Source organism: Oncorhynchus nerka, linkage group LG22, assembly GCF_034236695.1.
Source record: "Oncorhynchus nerka isolate Pitt River linkage group LG22, Oner_Uvic_2.0, whole genome shotgun sequence".
Taxonomy (NCBI): Eukaryota; Metazoa; Chordata; class Actinopteri; order Salmoniformes; family Salmonidae; genus Oncorhynchus; species Oncorhynchus nerka.
In genome coordinates, this window is record NC_088417.1 from 2,404,211 (window position 1) to 2,419,348 (window position 15,138).

Sequence of the window (15,138 nt, forward strand, 5' to 3'; positions counted from 1 at the left end):
TACAGACAGACAGGGGTCTATACAGGCAGACAGGGGTCTATACAGACAGACAGGGGTCTATACAGACAGACAGGGGTCTATACAGGCAGACAGGGGTCTATACAGACAGACAGGGGTCTATACAGACAGACAGGGGTCTATACAGACAGACAGGGGTCTATACAGGCAGGCAGGGCTCTTTACAGACTCAACAATGTGTGTAGTAGTGTGAATAACAGACAGGGGTCTATACAGACAGACAGACAGACAGGGGTCTATACAGACAGACAGGGGTCTTTACAGACAGACAGGGGTCTTTACAGACTGACAGGGGTCTATACAGACAGACAGGGGTCTATACAGACAGGCAGACAGGGGTCTTTACAGACAGACAGGGCTCTTTACAGACTCAACAATGTGGGTAGTAGTGTGAATAACAGACAGGGGTCTATACAGACAGACAGGGGTCTATACAGACAGACAGGGGTCTATACAGACAGACAGGGGTCTATACAGACAGACAGACAGGGGTCTTTACAGACAGAAGTGGGTCTATACAGACAGACAAGGGTCTATACAGACAGACAGGGGTCTATACAGACAGACAGGGGTCTATACAGACAGACAGGGGTCTATACAGACAGACAGGGGTCTTTACAGACAGACAGGGGTCTATACAGACAGACAGGGGTATATACAGACAGACAGGGGTCTATACAGACAGACAGGGGTCTATACAGACAGACGGGGGTCTATACAGACAGACAGGGGTCTATACAGACAGACAGGGGTCTATACAGACAGACAGGCGTCTATACAGACAGACAGACAGGGGTCTATACAGACAGACGGGGGTCTATACAGACAGACAGGGGTCTATAAAGACAGACAGGGGTCTATACAGGCAGACAGGGGTCTTTACAGAGAGACAGACAGACAGGGGTCTATACAGACAGACAGGGGTCTATACAGACAGACAGGGGTCTATAAAGACAGACAGGGGTCTATACAGACAGACAGGGGTATATACAGACAGGCAAAGGTCTATACAGACAGGCAGGGGTCTATACAGACAGACAGGGGTCTATACAGACAGACAGGGGTCTATACAGACAGACAGGGGTCTATACAGACAGACAGGGTTCTATACAGACAGACAGGGGTCTGTACAGACAGACAGGGGTCCATACAGACAGACAGGGGTCTATACAGACAGACAGGGGTCTATACAGACAGACAGGGGTCTATACAGACAGACAGGGGTCTTTACAGACAGACAGGGGTCTATACAGACAGACAGGGGTCTATACAGACAGACAGGGGTCTATACAGACAGACAGGGTTCTATACAGACAGACAGGGGTCTATACAGACAGACAGAGGTCGATAGAGACAGACAGGGGTCTTTACAGACAGACAGGGGTCTATACAGACAGACAGGGGTCCATACAGACAGACAGGCGTCTTGTTATTAATGGACTACTGATGCAGTGTGATTCCCATGCCTTCTTCCCCCAGGTGTACAACAAGACAAACCAGCATAGATAAAACCTCCCAATATGATTGATAGTTGTGTCTCTGCAAGGAGTAAGTGGTCCTAGTGTACTACCGTGTTGGTAATGTGGAATAAGAAACTGCGGTACCGTGACCAGGACTCTACTGTACCCCTGGGATACAGTGAAAAACAGAACTTGTAGGAACTCTTGTTTTACAGTCAAAGCAGCTGTTCTCTCACACTGATTGCTAATGACTTTCCCAGATGTGGGAAAAATCCCACTCTCCCCCTCCTCTCTCTCCATTCCCCTCTCCCCCCAACTCCCCGTCACTCCATCCTCCAACTCCCCCGTCACTCCATCCCCCACCTCCCCCGTCACTCCATCCCCCAACTCCCCGTCACTCCATCCCCCAACTCCCCCATCACTCCAACTCCCCCATCAATCCATCACTCCAACTCCCCGTCACTCCATCCCTCCAACTCCCCCATCACTCCATCCCTCCAACTCCCCCATCACTCCATCCCCCAACTCCCCCATCACTCCATCCCCCAACTCCCCCATCACTCCATCCCTCCAACTCCCCCATCACTCCATCCCCCAACTCCCCGTCACTCCATCCCCCCAACTCCCCAGTCACTCCATCCCCCAACTCCCCATCACTCCATCCTCCAACTCCCCCATCACTCCATCCTCCAACTCCCCGTCACTCCATCCCCCAACTCCCCATCACTCCATCCCCCAACTCCCCCGTCACTCCATCCCCCAACTCCCCATCACTCCAACTCCCCATCACTCCATCACTCCAACTCCCCGTCACTCCATCCCTCCAACTCCCCCATCACTCCATCCCTCCAACTCCCCATCACTCCATCCCCCAACTCCCCATCACTCCATCCCCAACTCCCCATCACTCCATCCCTCCAACTCCCCCATCACTCCATCCCCCAACTCCCCGTCACTCCATCCCCCAACTCCCCAGTCACTCCATCCCCCAACTCCCCATCACTCCATCCTCCAACTCCCCATCACTCCATCCCCCAACTCCCCAGTCACTCCATCCCCCAACTCCCCATCACTCCATCCCCCAACTCCCCAGTCACTCCATCCCTCCAACTCCCCCATCACTCCATCCCCCAACTCCCCCATCACTCCATCCCCCAACTCCCCAGTCACTCCATCCCCCAACTCCCCAGTCACTCCATCCCCCAACTCCCCCATCACTCCATCCCCCAACTCCCCGTCACTCCATCCCCCACCTCCCCAGTCACTCCATCCCCCAACTCCCCCATCACTCCATCCCCCAACTCCCCGTCACTCCATCCCCCACCTCCCCAGTCACTCCATCCCCCAACTCCCCAGTCACTCCATCCCCCAACTCCCCCATCACTCCATCCCCCACCTCCCCCATCACTCCAACTCCCCATCACTCCATCCCTCCAACTCCCCGTCACTCCATCCCTCCAACTCCCCCGTCACTCCAACCCCCAACTCCCCCATCACTCCATCCCCCAACTCCCCCATCACTCCATCCCCCAACTCCCCATCACTCCATCCCCCAACTCCCCGTCACTCCATCCCTCCAACTCCCCGTCACTCCATCCCCCAACTCCCCAGTCACTCCATCCCCCACCTCCCCGTCACTCCATCCCCCAACTCCCCATCACTCCATCCCCCAACTCCCCAGTCACTCCATCCCCCACCTCCCCGTCACTCCATCCCTCCAACTCCCCGTCACTCCATCCCCCAACTCCCCCATCACTCCATCCCCCAACTCCCCAGTCACTCCATCCCCCACCTCCCCCGTCACTCCATCCCTCCAACTCCCCAGTCACTCCATCTCCCAACTCCCCGTCACTCCATCCCCCACCTCCCCGTCACTCCATCCCTACAACTCCCCGTCACTCCATCCCTCCAACTCCCCGTCACTCCATCCCCCACCTCCCCAGTCACTCCATCCCCCACCTCCCCAGTCACTCCATCCCCCACCTCCCCCGTCACTCCATCCCTCCAACTCCCCGTCCACCCATCCCTACAACTCCCCGTCACTCCATCCCTCCAACTCCCCCGTCCTCCATCCCCCACCTCCCCAGTCACTCCATCCCCCACCTCCCCGTCACTCCATCCCTACAACTCCCCGTCACTCCATCCCCCAACTCCCCGTCACCCCATCCCTACAACTCCCCCATGACTCCATCCCCCAACTCTCCTTAATGTATCTAGCCAGGACATGAACAGACTAGACAGCCAGACAGCAGACTAGACAGCCAGACAGCAGACTAGACAGCCAGACAACAGACTAGACAGCCAGACAGCAGACCAGACAGCAGACCAGACAGCCAGACAGCAGACTAGACAGCCAGACAGCAGACTAGACAGCCAGACAACAGACTAAACATCCAGACAGCAGACCAGACAGCAGACCAGACAGCAGACCAGATAGCCAGACAGCAGACCAGACAGCCAGACAGCAGACCAGATAGCCAGACAGCAGACTAGACAGCCAGACAGCAGACCAGATAGCCAGACAGCAGATCAGACAGCAGACCAGACAGCAGACTAGACAGCCAGACAGCAGACTAGACAGCCAGACAGCAGACCAGATAGCCAGACAGCAGACCAGACAGCAGACCAGACAGCTGGTTGATTGCCTGGCTAACTGGCTGACTCACTGACTGTCTGACTAGCTGTCACCTGGCGTAGTTATGGGGAGACAGATATTCATCCCGTTATGGACCTGCATGTGTTAGAGCAGAGCTGGAAGCGCCATTTGAATGGTCACAGCCCCACTGCAGGGCAAACCAGACTAGACCAGGGTGAGGAAATGGCTGAGTAATACTGACAGGAAATAGAGGGAAATGAACACCAATGAGGCTGTGATGGAGCTTTGGGAGGGCAGGAGGAGATTCCATTATCAATTTAATATTTCAGAGCATATGGAGAGTGCTGAAAACCAAGTTTGCATTCCCAGGAACTGAAGACTGAATCTGAGTGGGGCTGAAGACTGAATCTGAGTGGTGCTGAAGACTGAATCCACATGGAGTGGTGCTGAAGACTGAATCCACATGGAGTTGGGCTGAAGACTGAATCCACATGGAGTTGGGCTGAAGACTGAATCTGAGTTGGGCTTAAGACTGAATCCACACGGAGTTGGGCTGAAGACTGAATCCACATGGAGTTGGGCTGAAGACTGAATCCACATGGAGTTGGGCTGAAGACTGAATCTGAGTGGGGCTGAAGACTGAATCCACATGGAGTTGGGCTGAAGACTGAATCCAGATGGAGTTGGGCTGAAGACTGAATCCACATGGAGTTGGGCTGAAGACTGAATCTGAGTGGGGCTGAAGACTGAATCCACATGGAGTGGGGCTGAAGACTGAATCCACATGGAGTGGGGCAGAAGACTGAATCTGAGTGGGGCTGAAGACTGAATCTGAGTGGTGCTGAAGACTGAATCCACATGGAGTGGTGCTGAAGACTGAATCTGAGTGGGGCTGAAGACTGAATCTGAGTGGTGCTGAAGACTGAATCCACATGGAGTGGGGCAGAAGACTGAATCTGAGTGGTTCTGAAGACTGAATCCACATGGAGTTGGGCTGAAGACTGAATCCACATGGAGTTGGGCTGAAGACTGAATCCACAGGGAGTGGTGCTGAAGACTGAATCCACATGGAGTGGTGCTGAAGACTGAATCTGAGTGGGGCTGAAGACTGAATCTGAGTGGTGCTGAAGACTGAATCTGAGTGGGGCTGAAGACTGAATCTGAGTGGTGCTGAAGACTGAATCTGAGTGGTGCTGAAGACTGAATCTGAGTGGGGCTGAAGACTGAATCCACACGGAGTGGTGCTGAAGACTGAATCTGAGTGGGGCTGAAGACTGAATCTGAGTGGTGCTGAAGACTGAATCCACATGGAGTGGGGCAGAAGACTGAATCTGAGTGGTTCTGAAGACTGAATCCACATGGAGTTGGGCTGAAGACTGAATCCACAGGGAGTGGTGCTGAAGACTGAATCCACATGGAGTGGTGCTGAAGACTGAATCTGAGTGGTGCTGAAGACTGAATCTGAGTGGTGCTGAAGACTGAATCCACATGGAGTGGTGCTGAAGACTGAATCCACATGGAGTGGGGCTGAAGACTGAATCCACATGGAGTGGTGCTGAAGACTGAATCTGAGTGGGGCTAAAGACTGAATCTGAGTGGTGCTGAAGACTGAATCTGAGTGGGGCTGAAGACTGAATCTGAGTGGTGCTGAAGACTGAATCCACATGGAGTGGTGCTGAAGACTGAATCCACATGGAGTGGGGCTGAAGACTGAATCTGAGTGGTGCTGAGACTGAATCCACATGGAGTGGTGCTGAAGACTGAATCCACAAGGAGTGGGGCTGAAGACTGAATCTGAGTGGTGCTGAGACTGAATCCACATGGAGTGGTGCTGAAGACTGAATCCACAAGGAGTGGGGCTGAAGACTGAATCTGAGTGGTGCTGAAGACTGAATCCACATGGAGTGGGGCTGAAGACTGAATCCACACGGAGTGGGGCTGAAGACTGAATCTGAGTGGTGCTGAAGACTGAATCCACATGGAGTGGGGCTGAAGACTGAATCCACATGGAGTGGGGCTGAAGACTGAATCTGAGTGGGGCTGAAGACTGAATCCACACGGAGTGGTGCTGAAGACTGAATCTGAGTGGGGCTGAAGACTGAATATGTGTGGTGCTGAAGACTGAATCTGAGTGGGGCTGAAGACTGAATCTGAGTGGGGCTGAAGACTGAATATGAGTGGTGCTGAAGACTGAATCCACATGGAGTTGGGCTGAAGACTGAATCTGAGTGGGGCTGAAGACTGAATATGAGTGGTGCTGAAGACTGAATCCACATGGAGTGGGGCTGAAGACTGAATCCACATGGAGTGGTGCTATTCAACCATATAGGTGTCTTTCAGTTTGTTTTACTGGCTGCCCTTTGGTCTGTCTGGTATTTCCTGGAGGGTATTAGCCAGCTAAACTAACAGTACAGTTATTAAGCCAACATGGCAGATTGAGATAGACACAGGAAGTGGGTAGGAACATACGATTTGCTCCTTGTGAACTAGATCCAGGGATCCCAAATGCTCCTAAATATTTTGCTGTGCAACCTGGAATTTTTAATTCGGGACCACCAGCGCTCCCCAAAAATCCCCGATATATGATATTTGTTTAGGCTTCGCTGTGTCTGTTTCTGAGGTGAGAAAAAAACAGAGTGCAGATTTGTGACTGTCACGGCCATTACCCCAGAGAAAACGTCCATTACCCCAGAGAAAACGACCATTACCCCAGAGAAAACGTTCATTACCCCAGAGAAAACGGCCATTACCCCAGAGAAAACGGCCATTACCCCAAAGAAAACGTCCATTACCCCAGAGAAAACGTCCATTACACCAGAGAAAACGGCCATTACCCCAGAGAAAACGTCCATTACCCCAAAGAAAACATCCATTACCCCAGAGAAAACGGCCATTACCCCAGAGAAAACGTCCATTACCCCAGAGAAAACGGCCATTACCCCAAAGAAAACGGCCATTACCCCAGAGAAAACGGCCATTACCCCAGAGAAAACGGCCATTACCCCAGAGAAAACGGCCATTACCCCAGAGAAAACGGCCATTACCCCAGAGAAAACGGCCATTACCCCAGAGACAACGTAGTGTCCCAAAACGTTTAAAACATGTGACCCCTATTACCAGTGCTACGTTTTATTCCTTCACTATAAAAAAAGTTTCAGAGGCTTAGTCAGTATTATCCCAAAACATCTCTGATTTTCACAAAACTGCAGGTTTTTTATGTGTTTAAAAATCATCAAATGTAAATAAAAATGTGTTGTATTTTCTAAATATTCGTAATATTTACTCTCAACTTAAGATTTTTACCATTTTGCAACGTCTTGCCATTTTGTTCGGTTTTGAGAGAATTGTGGGTCATTTTTTTTTTTTTTTACTTTGATACTTTGACATTATTTTATATTTTGCTTGAATATTTATTTATTTTTTATTTATATTTTTGTTTGAAGAAAGATAGCCATATTTCTATATTCATGTTAAACAGTTTGTTTTTGCTAGGAGGTATAACGGATCCTGATGAACAGACACTAAAAAGCGTTTGACAAATTGATGTTCAAAAATGAAACGACCCATTCCCACCTTAAACAAAATAATATGCACAACCCATAACGCTTAGAGGCACATGCAGCATCGTACAAAGCATGCAGTCCACTAAACAGGATGTTGTTGGCACTTTAACTGAGGAGGATGGGCACGTGGCAATGGCTAGAGGCGAACAAGTGAAAAGGTATCAACAACATCAAACACATGGTTTCCATGTGTGGTTAGTTTGTTGATGGTCCAATAAGAGCTTGACTTACTGTGGTTTTACAAAACCTAGCAATAGATTTCTACTTCCTGTAATCAAAATGTTACACAGTGAGGTTACCATTGGTGTGTTTTAGAAAGTTGTACAACACACTTCCTGTGGTGGAATCAATTGAGCTTAGATGGAGGTGTTTCCCTACAGTTAGATGGAGATATCAGTTAGATGGAGGTGTTTCCTACAGTTAGATGGAGGTGTTTCCTACAGTTAGATGGAGGTATCAGTTAGATGGAGGTGTTTCCTACAGTTAGATGGAGGTGTTTCCCTACAGTTAGATGGAGGTATCAGGTAGATGGAGGTGTTTCCCTACAGTTAGATGGAGGTATCAGTTAGATGGAGGTGTTTCCTACAGTTAGATGGAGGTATCAGTTAGATGGAGGTATCAGTTAGATGGAGGTGTTTCTCTACAGTTAGATGGAGGTATCAGTTAGATGGAGGTGTTTCCTACAGTTAGATGGAGGTATCAGTTAGATGGAGGTGTTTCCTACAGTTAGATGGAGGTGTTTCCTAAAGTTAGATGGAGGTATCAGTTAGATGGAGGTATCAGTTAGATGGAGGTGTTTCCCTACAGTTAGATGGAGGTATCAGTTAGATGGAGGTGTTTCCTACAGTTAGATGGAGGTGTTTCCTACAGTTAGATGGAGGTGTTTCCTACAGTTAGATGGAGGTGTCTCCTACAGTTAGATGGAGGTGTTTCCTACAGTTAGATGGAGGTGTTTCCTACAGTTAGATGGAGGTGTTTCCTACAGTTAGATGGAGGTGTTTCCTACAGTTAGATGGAGGTATCAGTTAGATGGAGGTGTTTCCTACAGTTAGATGGATGTGTTTCCCTACAGTTAGATGGAGGTGTTTCCCTACAGTTAGATGGAGGTATCAGTTAGATGGAGGTGTTTCCTACAGTTAGATGGAGGTGTTTCCTACAGTTAGATGGATGTGTTTCCCTACAGTTAGATGGAGATGTTTCCTACAGTTAGATGGAGGTATCAGTTAGATGGAGGTGTTTCCTACAGTTAGATGGAGGTGTTTCCTACAGTTAGATGGAGGTATCAGTTAGATGGAGGTGTTTCCTACAGTTAGATGGAGGTGTTTCCTACAGTTAGATGGAGGTGTTTCCTACAGTTAGATGGAGGTGTCTCCTACAGTTAGATGGAGGTGTCTCCTACAGTTAGATGGAGGTGTTTCCTACAGTTAGATGGAGGTGTTTTCCTACAGTTAGATGGAGGTATCAGTTAGATGGAGGTATCAGTTAGATGGAGGTGTTTCCCTACAGTTAGATGGAGGTGTTTCCCTACAGTTAGATGGAGGTGTTTCCCTACAGTTAGATGGAGGTGTTTCCCTACAGTTAGATGGAGGTGTTTCCTACAGTTAGATGGAGGTGTCTCCTACAGTTAGATGGAGGTGTTTCCTACAGTTAGATGGAGGTATCAGTTAGATGGAGGTGTTTCCTACAGTTAGATGGAGGTATCAGTTAGATGGAGGTGTTTCCTACAGTTAGATGGAGGTGTTTCCCTACAGTTAGATGGAGGTGTCTCCTACAGTTAGATGGAGGTGTTTCCTACAGTTAGATGGAGGTGTTTCCCTACAGTTAGATGGAGGTGTGTCCCTACAGTTAGATGGAGGTGTCTCCTACAGTTAGATGGAGGTATCAGTTAGATGGAGGTATCAGTTAGATGGAGGTATCAGTTAGATGGAGGTGTTTCCTACAGTTAGATGGAGGTATCAGTTAGATGGAGGTGTTTCCCTACAGTTAGATGGAGGTGTTTCCCTACAGTTAGATGGAGGTGTTTCCCTACAGTTAGATGGAGGTGTTTCCCTACAGTTAGATGGAGGTGTTTCCTACAGTTAGATGGAGGTGTCTCCTACAGTTAGATGGAGGTGTTTCCTACAGTTAGATGGAGGTATCAGTTAGATGGAGGTGTTTCCTACAGTTAGATGGAGGTATCAGTTAGATGGAGGTGTTTCCTACAGTTAGATGGAGGTGTTTCCCTACAGTTAGATGGAGGTGTCTCCTACAGTTAGATGGAGGTGTTTCCTACAGTTAGATGGAGGTGTTTCCTACAGTTAGATGGAGGTGTGTCCCTACAGTTAGATGGAGGTGTCTCCTACAGTTAGATGGAGGTATCAGTTAGATGGAGGTATCAGTTAGATGGAGGTGTTTCCTACAGTTAGATGGAGGTATCAGTTAGATGGAGGTATCAGTTAGATGGAGGTATCAGTTAGATGGAGGTGTTTCCCTACAGTTAGATGGAGGTATCAGTTAGATGGAGGTATCAGTTAGATGGAGGTATCAGTTAGATGGAGGTATCAGTTAGATGGAGGTGTTTCCCTACAGTTGGATGGAGGTATCAGTTAGATGGAGGTATCAGTTAGATGGAGGTGTTTCCTACAGTTAGATGGAGGTATCAGTTAGATGGAGGTGTTTCCCTACAGTAATATTAATGCAGTATTTGTCATTATAATGAATACACCCTCCTTCCACCCAGGGTATGTTTTCGTAACATTTCTCAGGGACTGTTCCCTCAAACAATCAGAGCTCAGCTCTTACCTCCTTCCCCCTCCTCTTCCTCCAGTTTGATGTGTTTTCGCATGAGGCTGTGGCGTTGACTTCTCTTACTGGAGGTATCTCTGGTCGCAGCCTAAACCCTTAGCCCCAGCCTCAGCCCTCACACCCAGAGGAAATCTACGTGCGACCGGGGTACATGGAGCTCCAGAAACTCGGAGGTCTGGGTACTTCCTATCACCCCAATAATAAAATTACATTGTCTGAAATATGCTTTAGTATACAAATTCCTCATGTTGTATGTAGCTGTTCTGTCCGATGTTAAGACGTGTCCTAGTGCCGCTAAGCCAGGCAGTCATCAATGTGTTGACATCGGTCTGTGGGTTGGTTAGGGTCATGCTGGGAGGAACGGGATACCCACTACTTTATAGGGATAAAATAACATGTATATTTTGGTGCGAGTTGTTTCTTTAAATGTACGCCAGGCTTTGGAGCAATAAAATTGTTCCTTTATTTCCTTATCCAAACATTTCACTGTGGTAAGAATGCAGGCCTTCCTTGCAATTGGGTAAACTGCCATCATGCCGGACATAGGACCAATAAAAGTGATGAATGTCTATTGGTTTAATTTGCCTGTATGTTTATGATGATTACACACTTCTTGATCTGGTTTAATGTTTTGTTTTCCTTTCTTTCCAGAGAAGTTGTTGGTCCTCACCGTTGCCACACAGGAGACTGATGGTTATCGCCGCTTCATGCAGTCGGCCGACTATTTCAACTACACTGTCAAGGTAAGGACCATACACCGTCTCTCTAGTTTAGTTCTACCCTGCACCGTCTCTCTAGTTTAGTTCTACCCTGCACCGTCTCTCTCTAGTTTAGTTCTACCATGTACCGTCTCTCTAGTTTAGTTCTTCCATACACCGTCTCTCTAGTTTAGTTCTACCATGTACCGTCTCTCTAGTTTAGTTCTACCATACACCGTCTCTCTAGTTTAGTTCTTCCATACACCGTCTCTCTAGTTTAGTTCTACCATACACCGTCTCTCTAGTTTAGTTCTACCATACACCGTCTCTCTAGTTTAGTTCTACCATGCACCGTCTCTCTCGTTTAGTTCTACCATGCACCGTCTCTCTCATTTAGTTCTACCCTGCACCGTCTCTCTCTCGTTTAGTTCTACCGTGCACTGTCTCTCTCGTTTAGTTCTACACTGCACCATCTCTCTCTCGTTTAGTTCTACCATGCACCGTCTCTCTCTTGTTTAGTTCTACATTGCACCGTCTCTGTCTCATTTAGTTCTACCATGCACCGTCCCTCCCGTTTAGTTCTACCGTGCCTCGTCTCTCTCTCGTTTAGTTCTACCATGCCTCGTCTCTCTCTCGTTTAGTTCTACCATGCACCGTCTCTCTCTCGTTTAGTTCTACCGTGCCTCGTCTCTCTCTCGTTTAGTTCTACCATGCACCGTCTCTTTCTCGTTTAGTTCTACCGTGCCTCGTCTCTCTCTCGTTTAGTTCTACCATGCACCGTCTCTCTCTCGTTTAGTTCTACCGTGCACCATCTCTCTCTCGTTTAGTTCTACCGTGCACCATCTCTCTCGTTTAGTTCTACCGTGCACCGTCTCTCTCTCGTTTAGTTCTACCGTGCACCATCTCTCTCTCGTTTAGTTCTACCGTGCACCATCTCTCTCTCGTTTAGTTCTACCGTGCACCATCTCTCTCTCATTTAGTTCTATCGTGCACCATCTCGCTCTTGTTTAGTTCTACCGTGCACCGTCTCGCTCTTGTTTAGTTCTTCCATGCACCCTCTCGCTCTCGTTTAGTTCTACCGTGCACCATCTTGCTCTCGTTTAGTTCTACCGTGCACCATCTTCTCTCGTTTAGTTATACCGTGCACCATCTCTCTCTCGTTTAGTTCTACCGTGCACCATCTCTCTCTCGTTTAGTTCTACCGTGCACCATCTTTCTCTCATTTAGTTCTACCGTGCACCGTCTCTCTCTCATTTAGTTCTACCGTGCACCGTCTCTCTCTCTCATTTAGTTCTACCGTGCACCGTCTCTCTCTCTCTCATTTAGTTCTACCGTGCACCCTCTCTCTCTCTCTCATTTAGTTCTACCGTGCACCGTCTCTCTCTCTCATTTAGTTCTACCGTGAACCGTCTCTCTCTCATTTAGTTCTACCGTGCACCGTCTCTCTCTCATTTAGTTCTACCGTGCACCGTCTCTCTCTCATTTAGTTCTACCGTGCACCGTCGCTCTCTCTCGTTTAGTTCTACCGTGCACCGTCTCTCTCTCGTTTAGTTCTACCTGTGCACCGTCGCTCTCTCTCGTTTAGTTCTACCTTGCACCGTCTCTCTCTCTCGTTTAGTTCTACCGTGCACCGCCGCTCTCTCTCGTTTAGTTCTACCATGCACCGTCTCTCTCTCGTTTAGTTCTACCGTGCACCGTCTCTCTCTCATTTAGTTCTACCGTGAACTGTCTCTCTCTCATTTAGTTCTACCGTGAACCGTCTCTCTCTCATTTAGTTCTACCGTGCACCGTCTCTCTCTCATTTAGTTCTACCGTGCACCGTCGCTCTCTCTCGTTTAGTTCTACCGTGCACCGTCTCTCTCTCGTTTAGTTCTACCGTGCACCGTCTCTCTCTCGTTTAGTTCTACCATGCACCGTCTCTCTCTTGTTTAGTTCCACCACATTGATTAGGCATTGTGCCTTTCTTTAAATATGCAAAACAGGATATTACCTACAAGACATTTATTCTTGTAATTATTTTACTCCTGCTCAATGTCAACCTCAAATAATTAACTGATTGAACTATGAAATAAGAAGTAATAACCTTTCAGGGGAACCAGCCATAGACTTGAGGCTATGTGAAACTTGTTAGCTGTCATCAGAGGATTCCTGGGGCAAAGCCCTTGTAGAACTTTACAAAATCTGACTTTGCATAAATGTTATTTAAACTCAGTTCTCTGTCAGGGCTCAGTTCTCTGTCAGGGCTCAGTTCTCCGTCAGGGCTCAGTTCTCCGTCAGGGCTCAGTTCTCTGTCAGGGCTCAGTTCTCTGTCAGGGCTCAGTTCTCTGTCAGGGCTCAGTCCTCAGTCAGGGCTCAGTCCTCAGTCAGGGCTCAGTTCTCCGTCAGGGCTCAGTCCTCAGTCAGGGCTCAGTCCTCAGTCAGGGCTCAGTCCTCAGTCAGGGCTCAGTTCTCCGTCAGGGCTCAGTTCTCCGTCAGGGCTCAGTTCTCCGTCAGGGCTCAGTTCTCCGTCAGGGCTCAGTTCTCCGTCAGGGCTCAGTTCTCTGTCAGGGCTCAGTTCTCCGTCAGGGCTCAGTTCTCCGTCAGGGCTCAGTTCTCCGTCAGGGCTCAGTTCTCTGTCAGGGCTCAGTTCTCTGTCAGGGCTCAGTTCTCCGTCAGGGCTCAGTCCTCAGTCAGGGCTCAGTCTTCAGTCAGGGCTCAGTTCTCCGTCAGGGCTCAGTTCTCTGTCAGGGCTCAGTCCTCAGTCAGGGCTCAGTTCTCCGTCAGGGCTCAGTTCTCCGTCAGGGCTCAGTCCTCCGTCAGGGCTCAGTCCTCAGTCAGGGCTCAGTCCTCCGTCAGGGCTCAGTTCTCCGTCAGGGCTCAGTTCTCCGTCAGGGCTCAGTCCTCCATCAGGGCTCAGTTCTCCGTCAGGGCTCAGTTCTCCGTCAGGGCTCAGTTCTCTGTCAGGGCTCAGTTCTCCGTCAGGGCTCAGTTCTCTGTCAGGGCTCAGTTCTCTGTCAGGGCTCAGTTCTCCGTCAGGGCTCAGTTCTCCGTCAGGGCTCAGTTCTCCGTCAGGGCTCAGTTCTCCGTCAGGGCTCACTCCTCAGTCAGGGCTCAGTCCTCAGTCAGGGCTCAGTCCTCAGTCAGGGCTCAGTCAGTCCTTAGTCGGCCCTCAGTCTTCACTCAGGTATCAGTCCTCAAACCTCAGCCAGGCCTCAGTCCTCAGTCAGGGCTCAGTCCTCAGTCAGGGCTCAGTTCTCCGTCAGGGCTCAGTTCTCCGTCAGGGCTCAGTCCTCAGTCAGGGCTCAGTCCTCAGTCAGGGCTCAGTCCTCAGTCAGGGCTCAGTCCTCAGTCAGGGCTCAGTCAGTCCTTAGTCGGCCCTCAGTCTTCACTCAGGTATCAGTCCTCAAACCTCAGCCAGGCCTCAGTCCTCAGTCAGGGCTCAGTCAGTCCTTAGTCAGCCCTCAGTCTTCAGTCAGGTATCAGTCTTCAGTCAGGTATCAGTCCCCATCCTCAGCCAGGCCTCAGTCCTCAGGCCTCAGTCCCCATCCTCAGCCAGGGCTCAGTCCTCAGCCAGTGCTAAGAGCATTGATGGAACCCACAGGTCCCTAACCCCTGATCTCTAACCCCTGACCCTGACATGTCCCCTGTCTCTCTGCCACAGGTCCTGGGCATGGGAGAGGAGTGGAGAGGTGGGGATGTGGGGCGCTCCATTGGAGGAGGACAGAAGGTGAGACTACTGAAGGAAGCCATGGAAGGACTGAGGGAACAAGAAGACCTGGTGGTGCTGTCTGTCGACAGGTAGGAGAATCGGCGACCGTAGGATGACCTGGACAGTACATCACACTACCGAGGGGCAGAGAGAATTCACTTATGTAATAGTTACCAATGTATTACTTTAAGATTGAAATGCTTCAAATGTAGGCCCTCAGTTGGCTCAAAAAATTGTCTAAGACTCCAATCAATCAAGTCATAGACTGTTCTCTCTGCTACCGCACGGCAAGTGGCACCGGAACACCAAGTCTAGGACCAAAAGGCTCCTT

General features: G+C 49.5%; 1 pseudogene; it reads left to right on the plus strand.

The window, feature by feature from the left end:
- The window catches only part of LOC115124511 (procollagen-lysine,2-oxoglutarate 5-dioxygenase 2-like), a 133,880-nt pseudogene that overhangs the window by 34,257 nt on the left and 84,485 nt on the right, over nucleotides 1–15,138 (plus strand).